Genomic DNA, 19,300 nt, shown 5'->3' with positions numbered 1-19,300 from the left:
GATCCATCGACCTCTGGGTTATGGGCCCAGCACGCTTCCGCTGCGCCACTCTGCTTTCTGTAAAGCTGTTTGTCCGAGGGGAGAATGCTGTTTTAATGCAATATCATCAATGACAGAAGTTATTAACCCTATGTAAAAACGACATCTAGCAGAAGATGGTTTCAATCCATCGACCTCTGGGTTATGGGCCCAGCACGCTTCCGCTGCGCCACTCTGCTTTTCATGGTGCTTTCTTCACAAATGATAAAACACATTAATTCCTGACTTTTTTTTCTCCAAATCTCTTCTTCAAGCTTCGAAAGTGCCAACTTTTTGCCACTTTCTTCCCAAATGATAAAAAAACATGAATATCTGACTTTTTTTTCCAAACCTCTTCTTCAAGATTCGTAAAGACAATTTAGGAGTACAAGTTCTCACCATCATGAAATAATGTATAAACAGTTGAGATACAACTGTCAATTCTTCTGCTATGGTCACTAAGCCCTCTGGAATGCTGAAGGTTTAAAGTCATAATCCTCACTGCTTCTCTGAAAACAGTCACAAGTGGTTGTCTCTGTGGCGCAATCGGTTAGCGCGTTCGGCTGTTAACCGAAAGGTTGGTGGTTCAAGCCCACCCAGGGACGAGTGGAATGTTTTCCTGAAAACTTTCATTCCTGTGTTTGCAACACAAATGAGCTAATGATTACATTGAAAGACAGAAATGCAAAATTCTTAAAGCTTTCCAACATTAAGCCAAATCTTCTTATTCCACTTGTGGAAAGTTATTTTCCAGACAAAGCATGCCAATCCTTCCATGAAAAAACACATGAAAAACTTCTTGGCATAGTGCCAATTTTGGAATGCTTAGATTATTATTATTAATTTTTTGTTTTTTTAACTTAGGCCACGTCTACAATACTACATGTTGTTAATAATTCGGGCAGCCGTTACCAAAATAGTGGCTGGCAAGGGGAGAATGCCGTTTTCATACAATATCATAAATGACACAAGTTGTTAACCCTACGTGCCAATTAATCTTATGCAACGCCAGTTGTGCTTAAACAGAAAAGTGACATTATAAAAACAAAACTAGCAGAGGATGGTTTCGATCCATCGACCTCTGGGTTATGGGCCCAGCACGCTTCCGCTGCGCCACTCTGCTTTTCTTATAGTGGTTTGTCCGAGGGGAGAATGCTGTTTTAATGCAATATCATCAATGACAGAAGTTATTAACCCTATGTAAAAATGACATCTAGCAGAGGATGGTTTCGATCCATTGACCTCTGGGTTATGGGCCCAGCACGCTTCCGCTGCGCCACTCTGCTTTCTGTAAAGCTGTTTGTCCGAGGGGAGAATGCTGTTTTAATGCAATATCATCAATGACAGAAGTTATTAACCCTATGTAGAAACGACATCTAGCAGAGGATGGTTTCGATCCATCGACCTCTGGGTTATGGGCCCAGCACGCTTCCGCTGCGCCACTCTGCTTTTCATGGTGCTTTTTTCACAAATGATAAAACACATTAATTCCTGACTTTTTTTTCTCCAAATCTCTTCTTCAAGCTTCGAAAGTGCCAACTTTTTGCCACTTTCTTCCCAAATGATAAAAAACCATGAATATCTGACTTTTTTTTCCAAATCTCTTCTTCAAGATTCGTAAAGACAATTTAGGAGTACAAGTTCTCACCATCATGAAATAATGTATAAACAGTTGAGATACAACTGTCAATTCTTCTGCTATGGTCACTAAGCCCTCTGGAATGCTGAAGGTTTAAAGTCATAATCCTCACTGCTTCTCTGAAATGGGTCACAAGTGGTTGTCTCTGTGGCGCAATCGGTTAGCGTGTTCGGCTGTTAACCGAAAGGTTGGTGGTTCAAGCCCACCCAGGGACGAGTGGGATGTTTTCCTGAAAACTTTCATTCCTGTGTTTGCAACACCAATGAGCTAATGATTACATTGAAAGACAGAAATGCAAAATCCTTAAAGCTTTCCAACATTAAGCTAAATCTTCTTATTCCACTTGTGGAAAGTTATTTTCCAGACAAAGCATGCCAATCCTTCCATGAAAAAACACATGAAAAACTTCTTGGCATAGTGCCTATTTTGGAATGCTTAGATTATTATTATTAATTTTTTGTTTTTTAACTTAGGCCACGTCTACAATACTACATGTTGTTAATAATTCGGGCAGCCGTTACCAAAATAGTGGCTGGCAAGGGGAGAATGCTGTTTTCATACAATATCATAAATGACACAAGTTGTTAACCCTACGTGCCAATTAATCTTATGCAACGCCAGTTGTGCTTAAACAGAAAAGTGACATTATAAAAACAAAATTAGCAGAGGATGGTTTCGATCCATCGACCTCTGGGTTATGGGCCCAGCACGCTTCCGCTGCGCCACTCTGCTTTTCTTATAGTGGTTTGTCCGAGGGGAGAATGCTGTTTTAATGCAATATCATCAATGACAGAAGTTATTAACCCTATGTAAAAATGACATCTAGCAGAGGATGGTTTCGATCCATTGACCTCTGGGTTATGGGCCCAGCACGCTTCCGCTGCGCCACTCTGCTTTCTGTAAAGCTGTTTGTCCGAGGGGAGAATGCTGTTTTAATGCAATATCATCAATGACAGAAGTTATTAACCCTATGTAAAAACGACATCTAGCAGAGGATGGTTTCGATCCATCGACCTCTGGGTTATGGGCCCAGCACGCTTCCACTGCGCCACTCTGCTTTTCATGGTGCTTTCTTCACAAATGATAAAACACATTAATTCCTGACTTTTTTTTCTCCAAATCTCTTCTTCAAGCTTCGAAAGTGCCAACTTTTTGCCACTTTCTTCCCAAATGATAAAAAACCATGAATATCTGACTTTTTTTTCCAAATCTCTTCTTCAAGATTCGTAAAGACAATTTAGGAGTACAAGTTCTCACCATCATGAAATAATGTATAAACAGTTGAGATACAACTGTCAATTCTTCTGCTATGGTCACTAAGCCCTCTGGAATGCTGAAGGTTTAAAGTCATAATCCTCACTGCTTCTCTGAAAACAGTCACAAGTGGTTGTCTCTGTGGCGCAATCGGTTAGCGCGTTCGGCTGTTAACCGAAAGGTTGGTGGTTCAAGCCCACCCAGGGACGAGCGGGATGTTTTCCTGAAAACTTTCATTCCTGTGTTTGCAACACAAATGAGCTAATGATTACATTGAAAGACAGAAATGCAAAATCCTTAAAGCTTTCCAACATTAAGCTAAATCTTCTTATTCCACTTGTGGAAAGTTATTTTCCAGACAAAGCATGCCAATCCTTCCATGAAAAAACACATGAAAAACTTCTTGGCATAGTGCCTATTTTGGAATGCTTAGATTATTATTATTAATTTTTTGTTTTTTAACTTAGGCCACGTCTACAATACTACATGTTGTTAATAATTCGGGCAGCCGTTACCAAAATAGTGGCTGGCAAGGGGAGAATGCCGTTTTCATACAATATCATAAATGACACAAGTTGTTAACCCTACGTGCCAATTAATCTTATGCAACTCCAGTTGTGCTTAAACAGAAAAGTGACATTATAAAAACAAAATTAGCAGAGGATGGTTTCGATCCATCGACCTCTGGGTTATGGGCCCAGCACGCTTCCGCTGCGCCACTCTGCTTTTCTTATAGTGTTTTGTCCGAGGGGAGAATGCTGTTTTAATGCAATATCATCAATGACAGAAGTTATTAACCCTATGTAAAAATGACATCTAGCAGAGGATGGTTTCGATCCATCGACCTCTGGGTTATGGGCACAGCACGCTTCCGCTGCGCCACTCTGCTTTCTGTAAAGCTGTTTGTCCGAGCTGTTTGTCCATTGTTAATGCAATATCATCAATGACAGAAGTTATTAACCCTATGTAAAAACGACATCTAGCAGAGGATGGTTTCGATCCATCGACCTCTGGGTTATGGGCCCAGCACGCTTCCGCTGCGCCACTCTGCTTTTCATGGTGTTTTCTTCACAAATGATAAAACACATTAATTCCTGACTTTTTTTTCTCCAAATCTCTTCTTCAAGCTTCGAAAGTGCCAACTTTTTGCCACTTTCTTCCCAAATGATAAAAAACCATGAATATCTGACTTTTTTTTCCAAATCTCTTCTTCAAGATTCGTAAAGACAATTTAGGAGTACAAGTTCTCACCATCATGAAATAATGTATAAACAGTTGAGATACAACTGTCAATTCTTCTGCTATGGTCACTAAGCCCTCTGGAATGCTGAAGGTTTAAAGTCATAATCCTCACTGCTTCTCTGAAATGGGTCACAAGTGGTTGTCTCTGTGGCGCAATCGGTTAGCGCGTTCGGCTGTTAACCGAAAGGTTGGTGGTTCAAGCCCACCCAGGGACGAGTGGAATGTTTTCCTGAAAACTTTCATTCCTGTGTTTGCAACACCAATGACCTAATGATTACATTGAAAGACAGAAATGCAAAATCCTTAAAGCTTTCCAACATTAAGCTAAATCTTCTTATTCCACTTGTGGAAAGTTATTTTCCAGACAAAGCATGCCAATCCTTCCATGAAAAAACACATGAAAAACTTCTTGGCATAGTGCCAATTTTGGAATGCTTAGATTATTATTATTCATTTTTTGTTTTTTAACTTAGGCCACGTCTACAATACTACATGTTGTTAATAATTCGGGCAGCCGTTACCAAAATAGTGGCTGGCAAGGGGAGAATGCCGTTTTCATACAATATCATAAATGACACAAGTTGTTAACCCTACGTGCCAATTAATCTTATGCAACGCCAGTTGTGCTTAAACAGAAAAGTGACATTATAAAAACAAAATCAGCAGAGGATGGTTTCGATCCATCGACCTCTGGGTTATGGGCCCAGCACGCTTCCGCTGCGCCACTCTGCTTTTCATATAGTGGTTTGTCCGAGGGGAGAATGCTGTTTTAATGCAATATCATCAATGACAGAAGTTATTAACCCTATGTAGAAACGACATCTAGCAGAGGATGGTTTCGATCCATCGACCTCTGGGTTACGGGCCCAGCACGCTTCCGCTGCGCCACTCTGCTTTTCATGGTGCTTTCTTCACAAATGATAAAACACATTAATTCCTGACATTTTTTTCTCCAAATCTCTTCTTCAAGCTTCGAAAGTGCCAACTTTTTGCCACTTTCTTCCCAAATGATAAAAAACCATGAATATCTGACTTTTTTTTCCAAATCTCTTCTTCAAGATTCGTAAAGACAATTTAGGAGTACAAGTTCTCACCATCATGAAATAATGTATAAACAGTTGAGATACAACTGTCAATTCTTCTGCTATGGTCACTAAGCCCTCTGGAATGCTGAAGGTTTACAGTCATAATCCTCACTGCTTCTCTGAAAACAGTCACAAGTGGTTGTCTCTGTGGCGCAATCGGTTAGCGTGTTCGGCTGTTAACCGAAAGGTTGGTGGTTCAAGCCCACCCAGGGACGAGTGGGATGTTTTCCTGAAAACTTTCATTCCTGTGTTTGCAACACCAATGACTTTATGATTACATTGAAAGACAGAAATGCAAAATCCTTAAAGCTTTCCAACATTAAGCTAAATCTTCTTATTCCACTTGTGGAAAGTTATTTTCCAGACAAAGCATGCCAATCCTTCCATGAAAAAACACAGGAAAAACTTCTTGGCATAGTGCCAATTTTGGAATGCTTAGATTATTATTATTAATTTTTTGTTTTTTAACTTAGGCCACGTCTACAATACTACATGTTGTTAATAATTCGGGCAGCCGTTACCAAAATAGTGGCTGGCAAGGGGAGAATGCCGTTTTCATACAATATCATAAATGACACAAGTTGTTAACCCTACGTGCCAATTAATCTTATGCAACGCCAGTTGTGCTTAAACAGAAAAGTGACATTATAAAAACAAAATTAGCAGAGGATGGTTTCGATCCATCGACTTCTGGGTTATGGGCCCAGCACGCTTCCGCTGCGCCACTCTGCTTTTAGTATAGTGGTTTGTTCGAGGGGAGAATGCTGTTTTAATGCAATATCATCAATGACAGAAGTTATTAACCCTATGTAAAAATGACATCTAGCAGAGGATGGTTTCAATCCATCGACCTCTGGGTTATGGGCCCAGCACGCTTCCGCTGCGCCACTCTGCTTTTCACGGTGCTTTCTTCACAAATGATAAAACACATTAATTCCTGACTTTTTTTTCTCCAAATCTCTTCTTCAAGCTTCGAAAGGGCCAACTTTTTGCCACTTTCTTCCCAAATGATAAAAAACCATGAATATCTGACTTTTTTTTCCAAATCTCTTCTTCAAGATTCGTAAAGACAATTTAGGAGTACAAGTTCTCACCATCATGAAATAATGTATAAACAGTTGAGATACAACTGTCAATTCTTCTGCTATGGTCACTAAGCCCTCTGGAATGCTGAAGGTTTAAAGTCATAATCCTCACTGCTTCTCTGAAAACAGTCACAAGTGGTTGTCTCTGTGGCGCAATCGGTTAGCGCGTTCGGCTGTTAACCGAAAGGTTGGTGGTTCAAGCCCACCCAGGGACGAGTGGGATGTTTTCCTGAAAACTTTCATTCCTGTGTTTGCAACACCAATGATTACATTGAAAGACAGAAATGCAAAATCCTTAAAGCTTTCCAACATTAAGCTAAATCTTCTTATTCCACTTGTGGAAAGTTATTTTCCAGACAAAGCATGCCAATCCTTCCATGAAAAAACACAGGAAAAACTTCTTGGCATAGTGCCAATTTTGGAATGCTTAGATTATTATTATTATTTTTTTGTTTTTTAACTTAGGCCACGTCTACAATACTACATGTTGTTAATAATTCGGGCAGCCGTTACCAAAATAGTGGCTGGCAAGGGGAGAATGCCGTTTTCATACAATATCATAAATGACACAAGTTGTTAACCCTACGTGCCAATTAATCTTATGCAACGCCAGTTGTGCTTAAACAGAAAAGTGACATTATAAAAACAAAATCAGCAGAGGATGGTTTCGATCCATCGACCTCTGGGTTATGGGCCCAGCACGCTTCCGCTGCGCCACTCTGCTTTTCATATCGTGGTTTGTCCGAGGGGAGAATGCTGTTTTAATGCAATATCATCAATGACAGAAGTTATTAACCCTATGTAAAAATGACATCTAGCAGAGGATGGTTTCGATCCATCGACCTCTGGGTTATGGGCCCACCACGCTTCCGCTGCGCCACTCTGCTTTCTGTAAAGCTGTTTGTCCGAGGGGAGAATGCTGTTTTCATGCAATATCATCAATGACAGAAGTTATTAACCCTATGTAAAAATGACATCTAGCAGAGGATGGTTTCAATCCATTGACTTCTGGGTTATGGGCCCAGCACGCTTCCGCTGCGCCACTCTGCTTTTCATGGTGCTTTTTTCACAAATGATAAAACACATTAATTCCTGACTTTTTTTTCTCCAAATCTCTTCTTCAAGCTTCGAAAGTGCCAACTTTTTGCCACTTTCTTCCCAAATGATAAAAAACCATGAATATCTGACTTTTTTTTCCAAATCTCTTCTTCAAGATTCGTAAAGACAATTTAGGAGTACAAGTTCTCACCATCATGAAATAATGTATAAACAGTTGAGATACAACTGTCAATTCTTCTGCTATGGTCACTAAGCCCTCTGGAATGCTGAAGGTTTAAAGTCATAATCCTCACTGCTTCTCTGAAAACAGTCACAAGTGGTTGTCTCTGTGGCGCAATAGGTTAGCGTGTTTGGCTGTTAACCGAAAGGTTGGTGGTTCAAGCCCACCCAGGGACGAGTAGGATGTTTTCCTGAAAGCTTTCATTCCTGTGCTTGCAACACCAATGACCTAATGATTACATTGAAAGACAGAAATGCAAAATTCTTAAAGCTTTCCAACATTAAGCTAAGTCTTCTTATTCCACAAGTGGAATGTTATTTTCCAGACAAAGCATGCCAATCCTTCCATGAAAAAACACAGGAAAAACTTCTTGGCATAGTGCCAATTTTGGAATGCTTAGATTATTATTATTAATTTTTTGTTTTTTAACTTAGGCCACGTCTACAATACTACATGTTGTTAATAATTCGGGCAGCCGTTACCAAAATAGTGGCTGGCAAGGGGAGAATGCCGTTTTCATACAATATCATAAATGACACAAGTTGTTAACCCTACGTGCCAATTAATCTTATGCAACGCCAGTTGTGCTTAAACAGAAAAGTGACATTATAAAAACAAAATTAGCAGAGGATGGTTTCAATCCATCGACCTCTCGGTTATGGGCCCAGCACACTTCCGCTGCGCCACTCTGCTTTTAGTATAGTGGTTTGTCCGAGGGGAGAATGCTGTTTTAATGCAATATCATCAATGACAGAAGTTATTAACCCTATGTAAAAATGACATCTAGCAGAGGATGGTTTCAATCCATCGACCGCTGGGTTATGGGCCCAGCACGCTTCCGCTGCGCCACTCTGCTTTCTGTAAAGCTGTTTGTCCGAGGGGAGAATGCTGTTTTCATGCAATATCATCAATGACAGAAGTTATTAACCCTATGTAAAAATGACATCTAGCAGAGGATGGTTTCAATCCATCGACCTCTGGGTTATGGGCCCAGCACGCTTCCGCTGCGCCACTCTGCTTTTCATGGTGCTTTCTTCACAAATGATAAAACACATTAATTCCTGACTTTTTTTTCTCCAAATCTCTTCTTCAAGCTTCAAAAGTGCCAACTTTTTGCCACTTTCTTCCCAAATGATAAAAAACCATGAATATCTGACTTTTTTTTCCAAATCTCTTCTTCAAGATTCGTAAAGACAATTTAGGAGTACAAGTTCTCACCATCATGAAATAATGTATAAACAGTTGAGATACAACTGTCAATTCTTCTGCTATGGTCACTAAGCCCTCTGGAATGCTGAAGGTTTAAAGTCATAATCCTCACTGCTTCTCTGAAAACAGTCACAAGTGGTTGTCTCTGTGGCGCAATCGGTTAGCGCGTTCGGCTGTTAACCGAAAGGTTGGTGGTTCAAGCCCACCCAGGGACGAGTGGGATGTTTTCCTGAAAACTTTCATTCCTGTGTTTGCAACACCAATGACCTAATGATTACATTGAAAGACAGAAATGCAAAATCCTTAAAGCTTTCCAACATTAAGCTAAATCTTCTTATTCCACTTGTGGAAAGTTATTTTCCAGACAAAGCATGCCAATCCTTCCATGAAAAAACACAGGAAAAACTTCTTGGCATAGTGCCAATTTTGGAATGCTTAGATTATTATTATTAATTTTTTGTTTTTTAACTTAGGCCACGTCTACAATACTACATGTTGTTAATAATTCGGGCAGCCGTTACCAAAAAAGTGGCTGGCAAGGGAGAATGCCGTTTTCATACAATATCATAAATGACACAAGTTGTTAACCCTACGTGCCAATTAATCTTATGCAACGCCAGTTGTGCTTAAACAGAAAAGTGACATTATAAAAACAAAATTAGCAGAGGATGGTTTCGATCCATCGACCTCTGGGTTATGGGCCCAGCACGCTTCCGCTGCGCCACTCTGCTTTTGTTATAGTGGTTTGTCCGAGGGGAGAATGCTGTTTTAATGCAATATCATCAATGACAGAAGTTATTAACCCTATGTAAAAATGACATCTAGCAGAGGATGGTTTCGATCCATCGACCTCTGGGTTATGGGCCCAGCACGCTTCCGCTGCGCCACTCTGCTTTTCATGGTGCTTTCTTCACAAATGATAAAACACATTAATTCCTGACTTTTTTTTCTCCAAATCTCTTCTTCAAGCTTCGAAAGGGCCAACTTTTTGCCACTTTCTTCCCAAATGATAAAAAACCATGAATATCTGACTTTTTTTTCCAAATCTCTTCTTCAAGATTCGTAAAGACAATTTAGGAGTACAAGTTCTCACCATCATGAAATAATGTATAAACAGTTGAGATACAACTGTCAATTCTTCTGCTATGGTCACTAAGCCCTCTGGAATGCTGAAGGTTTAAAGTCATAATCCTCACTGCTTCTCTGAAAACAGTCACAAGTGGTTGTCTCTGTGGCGCAATCGGTTAGCGCGTTCGGCTGTTAACCGAAAGGTTGGTGGTTCAAGCCCACCCAGGGACGAGTGGGATGTTTTCCTGAAAACTTTCATTCCTGTGTTTGCAACACCAATGAGCTAATGATTACATTGAAAGACAGAAATGCAAAATCCTTAAAGCTTTCCAACATTAAGCTAAATCTTCTTATTCCACTTGTGGAAAGTTATTTTCCAGACAAAGCATGCCAATCCTTCCATGAAAAAACACATGAAAAACTTCTTGGCATAGTGCCAATTTTGGAATGCTTAGATTATTATTATTAATTTTTTGTTTTTTAACTTAGGCCACGTCTACAATACTACATGTTGTTAATAATTCGGGCAGCCGTTACCAAAATAGTGGCTGGCAAGGGGAGAATGCCGTTTTCATACAATATCATAAATGACACAAGTTGTTAACCCTACGTGCCAATTAATCTTATGCAACGCCAGTTGTGCTTAAACAGAAAAGTGACATTATAAAAACAAAATTAGCAGAGGATGGTTTCGATCCATTGACCTCTGGGTTATGGGCCCAGCACGCTTCCGCTGCGCCACTCTTCTTTTTTTATAGTGGCTTGTCCGAGGGGAGAATGCTGTTTTAATGCAATATCATCAATGACAGAAGTTATTAACCCTATGTAAAAATGACATCTAGCAGAGGATGGTTTCGATCCATCGACCTCTGGGTTATGGGCCCAGCACGCTTCCGCTGCGCCACTCTGCTTTCTGTAAAGCTGTTTGTCCGAGGGGAGAATGCTGTTTTCATGCAATATCATCAATGACAGAAGTAATTAACCCTATGTAAAAATGACATCTAGCAGAGGATGGTTTCGATCCATCGACCTCTGGGTTATGGGCCCAGCAAGCGTCCGCTGCGCCACTCTGCTTTTCATGGTGCTTTTTTCACAAATGATAAAACACATTAATTCCTGACTTTTTTTTCTCCAAATCTCTTCTTCAAGCTTCGAAAGTGCCAACTTTTTGCCACTTTCTTCCCAAATGATAAAAAACCATGAATATCTGACTTTTTTTTCCAAATCTCTTCTTCAAGATTCGTAAAGACAATTTAGGAGTACAAGTTCTCACCATCATGAAATAATGTATAAAGAGTTGAGATACAACTGACAATTCTTCTGCTATGGTCACTAAGCCCTCTGGAATGCTGAAGGTTTAAAGTCATAATCCTCACTGCTTCTCTGAAACCACTCACAAGTGGTTGTCTCTGTGGCGCAATCGGTTAGCGTGTTCGGCTGTTAACCGAAAGGTTGGTGGTTCAAGCCCACCCAGGGACGAGTGGGATGTTTTCCTGAAAACTTTCATTCCTGTGTTTGCAACACCAATGAGCTAATGATTACATTGAAAGACAGAAATGCAAAATCCTTAAAGCTTTCCAACATTAAGCTAAATCTTCTTATTCCACTTGTGGAAAGTTATTTTCCAGACAAAGCATGCCAATCCTTCCATGAAAAAACACATGAAAAACTTCTTGGCATAGTGCCTATTTTGGAATGCTTAGATTATTATTATTAATTTTTTGTTTTTTAACTTAGGCCACGTCTACAATACTACATGTTGTTAATAATTCGGGCAGCCGTTACCAAAATAGTGGCTGGCAAGGGGAGAATGCTGTTTTCATACAATATCATAAATGACACAAGTTGTTAACCCTACGTGCCAATTAATCTTATGCAACGCCAGTTGTGCTTAAACAGAAAAGTGACATTATAAAAACAAAATTAGCAGAGGATGGTTTCGATCCATCGACCTCTGGGTTATGGGCCCAGCACGCTTCCGCTGCGCCACTCTGCTTTTCTTATAGTGGTTTGTCCGAGGGGAGAATGCTGTTTTAATGCAATATCATCAATGACAGAAGTTATTAACCCTATGTAAAAATGACATCTAGCAGAGGATGGTTTCGATCCATTGACCTCTGGGTTATGGGCCCAGCACGCTTCCGCTGCGCCACTCTGCTTTCTGTAAAGCTGTTTGTCCGAGGGGAGAATGCTGTTTTAATGCAATATCATCAATGACAGAAGTTATTAACCCTATGTAAAAACGACATCTAGCAGAGGATGGTTTCGATCCATCGACCTCTGGGTTATGGGCCCAGCACGCTTCCGCTGCGCCACTCTGCTTTTCATGGTGCTTTCTTCACAAATGATAAAACACATTAATTCCTGACTTTTTTTTCTCCAAATCTCTTCTTCAAGCTTCGAAAGTGCCAACTTTTTGCCACTTTCTTCCCAAATGATAAAAAACCATGAATATCTGACTTTTTTTTCCAAATCTCTTCTTCAAGATTCGTAAAGACAATTTAGGAGTACAAGTTCTCACCATCATGAAATAATGTATAAACAGTTGAGATACAACTGTCAATTCTTCTGCTATGGTCACTAAGCCCTCTGGAATGCTGAAGGTTTAAAGTCATAATCCTCACTGCTTCTCTGAAAACAGTCACAAGTGGTTGTCTCTGTGGCGCAATCGGTTAGCGCGTTCGGCTGTTAACCGAAAGGTTGGTGGTTCAAGCCCACCCAGGGACGAGCGGGATGTTTTCCTGAAAACTTTCATTCCTGTGTTTGCAACACAAATGAGCTAATGATTACATTGAAAGACAGAAATGCAAAATCCTTAAAGCTTTCCAACATTAAGCTAAATCTTCTTATTCCACTTGTGGAAAGTTATTTTCCAGACAAAGCATGCCAATCCTTCCATGAAAAAACACATGAAAAACTTCTTGGCATAGTGCCAATTTTGGAATGCTTAGATTATTATTATTAATTTTTTGTTTTTTAACTTAGGCCACGTCTACAATACTACATGTTGTTAATAATTCGGGCAGCCGTTACCAAAATAGTGGCTGGCAAGGGGAGAATGCCGTTTTCATACAATATCATAAATGACACAAGTTGTTAACCCTACGTGCCAATTAATCTTATGCAACTCCAGTTGTGCTTAAACAGAAAAGTGACATTATAAAAACAAAATTAGCAGAGGATGGTTTCGATCCATCGACCTCTGGGTTATGGGCCCAGCACGCTTCCGCTGCGCCACTCTGCTTTTCTTATAGTGTTTTGTCCGAGGGGAGAATGCTGTTTTAATGCAATATCATCAATGACAGAAGTTATTAACCCTATGTAAAAATGCCATCTAGCAGAGGATGGTTTCGATCCATCGACCTCTGGGTTATGGGCACAGCACGCTTCCGCTGCGCCACTCTGCTTTCTGTAAAGCTGTTTGTCCGAGCTGTTTGTCCATTGTTAATGCAATATCATCAATGACAGAAGTTATTAACCCTATGTAAAAACGACATCTAGCAGAGGATGGTTTCGATCCATCGACCTCTGGGTTATGGGCCCAGCACGCTTCCGCTGCGCCACTCTGCTTTTCATGGTGTTTTCTTCACAAATGATAAAACACATTAATTCCTGACTTTTTTTTCTCCAAATCTCTTCTTCAAGCTTCGAAAGTGCCAACTTTTTGCCACTTTCTTCCCAAATGATAAAAAACCATGAATATCTGACTTTTTTTTCCAAATCTCTTCTTCAAGATTCGTAAAGACAATTTAGGAGTACAAGTTCTCACCATCATGAAATAATGTATAAACAGTTGAGATACAACTGTCAATTCTTCTGCTATGGTCACTAAGCCCTCTGGAATGCTGAAGGTTTAAAGTCATAATCCTCACTGCTTCTCTGAAATGGGTCACAAGTGGTTGTCTCTGTGGCGCAATCGGTTAGCGCGTTCGGCTGTTAACCGAAAGGTTGGTGGTTCAAGCCCACCCAGGGACAAGTGGGATGTTTTCCTGAAAACTTTCATTCCTGTGTTTGCAACACCAATGACCTAATGATTACATTGAAAGACAGAAATGCAAAATCCTTAAAGCTTTCCAACATTAAGCTAAATCTTCTTATTCCACTTGTGGAAAGTTATTTTCCAGACAAAGCATGCCAATCCTTCCATGAAAAAACACATGAAAAACTTCTTGGCATAGTGCCAATTTTGGAATGCTTAGATTATTATTATTCATTTTTTGTTTTTTAACTTAGGCCACGTCTACAATACTACATGTTGTTAATAATTCGGGCAGCCGTTACCAAAATAGTGGCTGGCAAGGGGAGAATGCCGTTTTCATACAATATCATAAATGACACAAGTTGTTAACCCTACGTGCCAATTAATCTTATGCAACGCCAGTTGTGCTTAAACAGAAAAGTGACATTATAAAAACAAAATCAGCAGAGGATGGTTTCGATCCATCGACCTCTGGGTTATGGGCCCAGCACGCTTCCGCTGCGCCACTCTGCTTTTCATATAGTGGTTTGTCCGAGGGGAGAATGCTGTTTTAATGCAATATCATCAATGACAGAAGTTATTAACCCTATGTAAAAACAACATCTAGCAGAGGATGGTTTCGATCCATCGGCCTCTGGGTTATGGGCCCAGCACGCTTCCACTGCACCACTCTGCTTTTCATGGTGCTTTCTTCACAAATGATAAAACACATTAATTCCTGACTTTTTTTTCTCCAAATCTCTTCTTCAAGCTTCGAAAGTGCCAACTTTTTGCCACTTTCTTCCCAAATGATAAAAAACCATGAATATCTGACTTTTTTTTCCAAATCTCTTCTTCAAGATTCGTAAAGACAATTTAGGAGTACAAGTTCTCACCATCATGAAATAATGTATAAACAGTTGAGATACAACTGTCAATTCTTCTGCTATGGTCACTAAGCCCTCTGGAATGCTGAAGGTTTAAATTCATAATCCTCACTGCTTCTCTGAAAACAGCCACAAGTGGTTGTCTCTGTGGCGCAATCGGTTAGCGCGTTCGGCTGTTAACCGAAAGGTTGGTGGTTCAAGCCCACCCAGGGACGAGTGGAATGTTTTCCTGAAAACTTTCATTCCTGTGTTTGCAACACCAATGAGCTAATGATTACATTGAAAGACAGAAATGCAAAATTCTTAAAGCTTTCCAACATTAAGCCAAATCTTCTTATTCCACTTGTGGAAAGTTATTTTCCAGACAAAGCATGCCAATCCTTCCATGAAAAAACACATGAAAAACTTCTTGGCATAGTGCCTATTTTGGAATGCTTAGATTATTATTATTAATTTTTTGTTTTTTTAACTTAGGACACGTCTACAATACTACATGTTGTTAATAATTTGGGCAGCCGTTACCAAAATAGTGGCTGGCAAGGGGAGAATGCCGTTTTCATACAATATCATAAATGACACAAGTTGTTAACCCTACGTGCCAATTAATCTTATGCAACGCCAGTTGTGCTTAAACAGAAAAGTGACATTATAAAAACAAAACTAGCAGAGGATGGTTTCGATCCATCGACCTCTGGGTTATGGGCCCAGCACGCTTCCGCTGCGCCACTCTGCTTTTCTTATAGTGGTTTGTCCGAGGGGAGAATGCTGTTTTAATGCAATATCATCAATGACAGAAGTTATTAAACCTATGTAAAAATGACATCTAGCAGAGGATGGTTTCGATCCATTGACCTCTGGGTTATGGGCCCAGCACGCTTCCGCTGCGCCACTCTGCTTTCTGTAAAGCTGTTTGTCCGAGGGGAGAATGCTGTTTTAATGCAATATCATCAATGACAGAAGTTATTAAACCTATGTAGAAACGACATCTAGCAGAGGATGGTTTCGATCCATCGACCTCTGGGTTACGGGCCCAGCACGCTTCCGCTGCGCCACTCTGCTTTTCATGGTGCTTTCTTCACAAATGATAAAACACATTAATTCCTGACATTTTTTTCTCCAAATCTCTTCTTCAAGCTTCGAAAGTGCCAACTTTTTGCCACTTTCTTCCCAAATGATAAAAAACCATGAATATCTGACTTTTTTTTCCAAATCTCTTCTTCAAGATTCGTAAAGACAATTTAGGAGTACAAGTTCTCACCATCATGAAATAATGTATAAACAGTTGAGATACAACTGTCAATTCTTCTGCTATGGTCACTAAGCCCTCTGGAATGCTGAAGGTTTACAGTCATAATCCTCACTGCTTCTCTGAAAACAGTCACAAGTGGTTGTCTCTGTGGCGCAATCGGTTAGCGTGTTCGGCTGTTAACCGAAAGGTTGGTGGTTCAAGCCCACCCAGGGACGAGTGGGATGTTTTCCTGAAAACTTTCATTCCTGTGTTTGCAACACCAATGACCTAATGATTACATTGAAAGACAGAAATGCAAAATCCTTAAAGCTTTCCAACATTAAGCTAAATCTTCTTATTCCACTTGTGGAAAGTTATTTTCCAGACAAAGCATGCCAATCCTTCCATGAAAAAATACAGGAAAAACTTCTTGGCATAGTGCCTATTTTGGAATGCTTAGATTATTATTATTAATTTTTTATTTTTTAACTTAGGCCACGTCTACAATACTACATGTTGTTAATAATTCGGGCAGCCGTTACCAAAAAAGTGGCTGGCAAGGGGAGAATGCCGTTTTCATACAATATCATAAATGACACAAGTTGTTAACCCTACGTGCCAATTAATCTTATGCAACGCCAGTTGTGCTTAAACAGAAAAGTGACATTATAAAAACAAAATTAGCAGAGGATGGTTTCGATCCATCGACCTCTGGGTTATGGGCCCAGCACGCTTCCGCTGCGCCACTCTGCTTTTGTTATAGTGGTTTGTCCGAGGGGAGAATGCTGTTTTAATGCAATATCATCAATGACAGAAGTTATTAACCCTATGTAAAAATGACATCTAGCAGAGGATGGTTTCGATCCATCGACCTCTGGGTTATGGGCCCAGCACGCTTCCGCTGCGCCACTCTGCTTTCTGTAAAGCTGTTTGTCCGAGGGGAGAATGCTGTTTTCATGCAATATCATCAATGACAGAAGTTATTAACCCTATGTAAAAATTACATCTAGCAGAGGATGGTTTCGATCCATCGACCTCTGGGTTATGGGCCCAGCACGCTTCCGCTGCGCCACTCTGCTTTTCATGGTGCTTTCTTCACAAATGATAAAACACATTAATTCCTGACTTTTTTTTCTCCAAATCTCTTCTTCAAGCTTCAAAAGTGCCAACTTTTTGCCACTTTCTTCCCAAATGATAAAAAACCATGAATATCTGACTTTTTTTTCCAAATCTCTTCTTCAAGATTCGTAAAGACAATTTAGGAGTACAAGTTCTCACCATCATGAAATAATGTATAAACAGTTGAGATACAACTGTCAATTCTTCTGCTATGGTCACTAAGCCCTCTGGAATGCTGAAGGTTTAAAGTCATAATCCTCACTGCTTCTCTGAAAACAGTTACAAGTGGTTGTCTCTGTGGCGCAATCGGTTAGCGCGTTCGGCTGTTAACCGAAAGGTTGGTGGTTCAAGCCCACCCAGGGACGAGTGGGATGTTTTCCTGAAAACTTTCATTCCTGTGTTTGCAACACCAATGACCTAATGATTACATTGAAAGACAGAAATGCAAAATCCTTAAAGCTTTCCAACATTAAGCTAAATCTTCTTATTCCACTTGTGGAAAGTTATTTTCCAGACAAAGCATGCCAATCCTTCCATGAAAAAACACAGGAAAAACTTCTTGGCATAGTGCCAATTTTGGAATGCTTAGATTATTATTATTAATTTTTTGTTTTTTAACTTAGGCCACGTCTACAATACTACATGTTGTTAATAATTCGGGCAGCCGTTACCAAAATAGTGGCTGGCAAGGGGAGAATGCCGTTTTCATACAATATCATAAATGACACAAGTTGTTAACCCTACGTGCCAATTAATCTTATGCAACGCCAGTTGTGCTTAAACAGAAAAGTGACATTATAAAAACAAAATTAGCAGAGGATGGTTTCGATCCATCGACTTCTGGGTTATGGGCCCAGCACGCTTCCGCTGCGCCACTCTGCTTTTAGTATAGTGGTTTGTTCGAGGGGAGAATGCTGTTTTAATGCAATATCATCAATGACAGAAGTTATTAACCCTATGTAAAAATGACATCTAGCAGAGGATGGTTTCAATCCATCGACCTCTGGGTTATGGGCCCAGCACGCTTCCGCTGCGCCACTCTGCTTTTCACGGTGCTTTCTTCACAAATGATAAAACACATTAATTCCTGACTTTTTTTTCTCCAAATCTCTTCTTCAAGCTTCGAAAGGGCCAACTTTTTGCCACTTTCTTCCCAAATGATAAAAAACCATGAATATCTGACTTTTTTTTCCAAATCTCTTCTTCAAGATTCGTAAAGACAATTTAGGAGTACAAGTTCTCACCATCATGAAATAATGTATAAACAGTTGAGATACAACTGTCAATTCTTCTGCTATGGTCACTAAGCCCTCTGGAATGCTGAAGGTTTAAAGTCATAATCCTCACTGCTTCTCTGAAAACAGTCACAAGTGGTTGTCTCTGTGGCGCAATCGGTTAGCGCGTTCGGCTGTTAACCGAAAGGTTGGTGGTTCAAGCCCACCCAGGGACGAGTGGGATGTTTTCCTGAAAACTTTCATTCCTGTGTTTGCAACACCAATGATTACATTGAAAGACAGAAATGCAAAATCCTTAAAGCTTTCCAACATTAAGCTAAATCTTCTTATTCCACTTGTGGAAAGTTATTTTCCAGACAAAGCATGCCAATCCTTCCATGAAAAAACACAGGAAAAACTTCTTGGCATAGTGCCAATTTTGGAATGCTTAGATTATTATTATTAATTTTTTGTTTTTTAACTTAGGCCACGTCTACAATACTACATGTTGTTAATAATTCGGGCAGCCGTTACCAAAATAGTGGCTGGCAAGGGGAGAATGCCGTTTTCATACAATATCATAAATGACACAAGTTGTTAACCCTACGTGCCAATTAATCTTATGCAACGCCAGTTGTGCTTAAACAGAAAAGTGACATTATAAAAACAAAATCAGCAGAGGATGGTTTCGATCCATCGACCTCTGGGTTATGGGCCCAGCACGCTTCCGCTGCGCCACTCTGCTTTTCATATCGTGGTTTGTCCGAGGGGAGAATGCTGTTTTAATGCAATATCATCAATGACAGAAGTTATTAACCCTATGTAAAAATGACATCTAGCAGAGGATGGTTTCGATCCATCGACCTCTGGGTTATGGGCCCACCACGCTTCCGCTGCGCCACTCTGCTTTCTGTAAAGCTGTTTGTCCGAGGGGAGAATGCTGTTTTCATGCAATATCATCAATGACAGAAGTTATTAACCCTATGTAAAAATGACATCTAGCAGAGGATGGTTT

The 19,300-nt window shown here is 40.1% G+C and overlaps 13 non-coding genes across 13 annotated transcripts; 11 read left to right on the top strand and 2 right to left on the bottom strand.

Annotated features, from left to right (window-relative positions):
* The first annotated feature begins 549 nt into the window (after positions 1-549).
* On the top strand, positions 550-623 carry TRNAN-GUU (transfer RNA asparagine (anticodon GUU)). The gene has a single exon. It is a non-coding gene; the product is annotated as a tRNA-Asn (tRNA).
* Positions 624-3,046: 2,423 nt separating this feature from the next.
* TRNAN-GUU (transfer RNA asparagine (anticodon GUU)) lies at positions 3,047-3,120 on the top strand. Its single transcript has one exon. It is a non-coding gene; the product is annotated as a tRNA-Asn (tRNA).
* A 1,174-nt stretch (positions 3,121-4,294) lies between these two features.
* TRNAN-GUU (transfer RNA asparagine (anticodon GUU)) lies at positions 4,295-4,368 on the top strand. Its single transcript has one exon. It is a non-coding gene; the product is annotated as a tRNA-Asn (tRNA).
* A 608-nt stretch (positions 4,369-4,976) lies between these two features.
* TRNAT-CGU (transfer RNA threonine (anticodon CGU)) lies at positions 4,977-5,048 on the bottom strand. Its single transcript has one exon. It is a non-coding gene; the product is annotated as a tRNA-Thr (tRNA).
* Positions 5,049-6,464: 1,416 nt separating this feature from the next.
* On the top strand, positions 6,465-6,538 carry TRNAN-GUU (transfer RNA asparagine (anticodon GUU)). The gene has a single exon. It is a non-coding gene; the product is annotated as a tRNA-Asn (tRNA).
* Positions 6,539-8,952: 2,414 nt separating this feature from the next.
* TRNAN-GUU (transfer RNA asparagine (anticodon GUU)) lies at positions 8,953-9,026 on the top strand. The gene has a single exon. It is a non-coding gene; the product is annotated as a tRNA-Asn (tRNA).
* Positions 9,027-10,036: 1,010 nt separating this feature from the next.
* TRNAN-GUU (transfer RNA asparagine (anticodon GUU)) lies at positions 10,037-10,110 on the top strand. The gene has a single exon. It is a non-coding gene; the product is annotated as a tRNA-Asn (tRNA).
* Positions 10,111-12,532: 2,422 nt separating this feature from the next.
* Positions 12,533-12,606, top strand: TRNAN-GUU (transfer RNA asparagine (anticodon GUU)). The gene has a single exon. It is a non-coding gene; the product is annotated as a tRNA-Asn (tRNA).
* A 1,174-nt stretch (positions 12,607-13,780) lies between these two features.
* On the top strand, positions 13,781-13,854 carry TRNAN-GUU (transfer RNA asparagine (anticodon GUU)). Its single transcript has one exon. It is a non-coding gene; the product is annotated as a tRNA-Asn (tRNA).
* Positions 13,855-14,865: 1,011 nt separating this feature from the next.
* On the top strand, positions 14,866-14,939 carry TRNAN-GUU (transfer RNA asparagine (anticodon GUU)). The gene has a single exon. It is a non-coding gene; the product is annotated as a tRNA-Asn (tRNA).
* Positions 14,940-15,711: 772 nt separating this feature from the next.
* Positions 15,712-15,783, bottom strand: TRNAT-CGU (transfer RNA threonine (anticodon CGU)). Its single transcript has one exon. It is a non-coding gene; the product is annotated as a tRNA-Thr (tRNA).
* A 1,579-nt stretch (positions 15,784-17,362) lies between these two features.
* Positions 17,363-17,436, top strand: TRNAN-GUU (transfer RNA asparagine (anticodon GUU)). The gene has a single exon. It is a non-coding gene; the product is annotated as a tRNA-Asn (tRNA).
* Positions 17,437-18,447: 1,011 nt separating this feature from the next.
* TRNAN-GUU (transfer RNA asparagine (anticodon GUU)) lies at positions 18,448-18,521 on the top strand. The gene has a single exon. It is a non-coding gene; the product is annotated as a tRNA-Asn (tRNA).
* Positions 18,522-19,300: the final 779 nt, after the last annotated feature.

Source organism: Spea bombifrons, chromosome 3 (genome assembly GCF_027358695.1).
Source record: "Spea bombifrons isolate aSpeBom1 chromosome 3, aSpeBom1.2.pri, whole genome shotgun sequence".
In the NCBI taxonomy this organism is placed as follows: Eukaryota; Metazoa; Chordata; class Amphibia; order Anura; family Pelobatidae; genus Spea; species Spea bombifrons.
The sequence above is the reverse complement of the archived record's forward strand: the minus strand, read 5'-3'. Positions and strand labels throughout refer to the sequence as shown.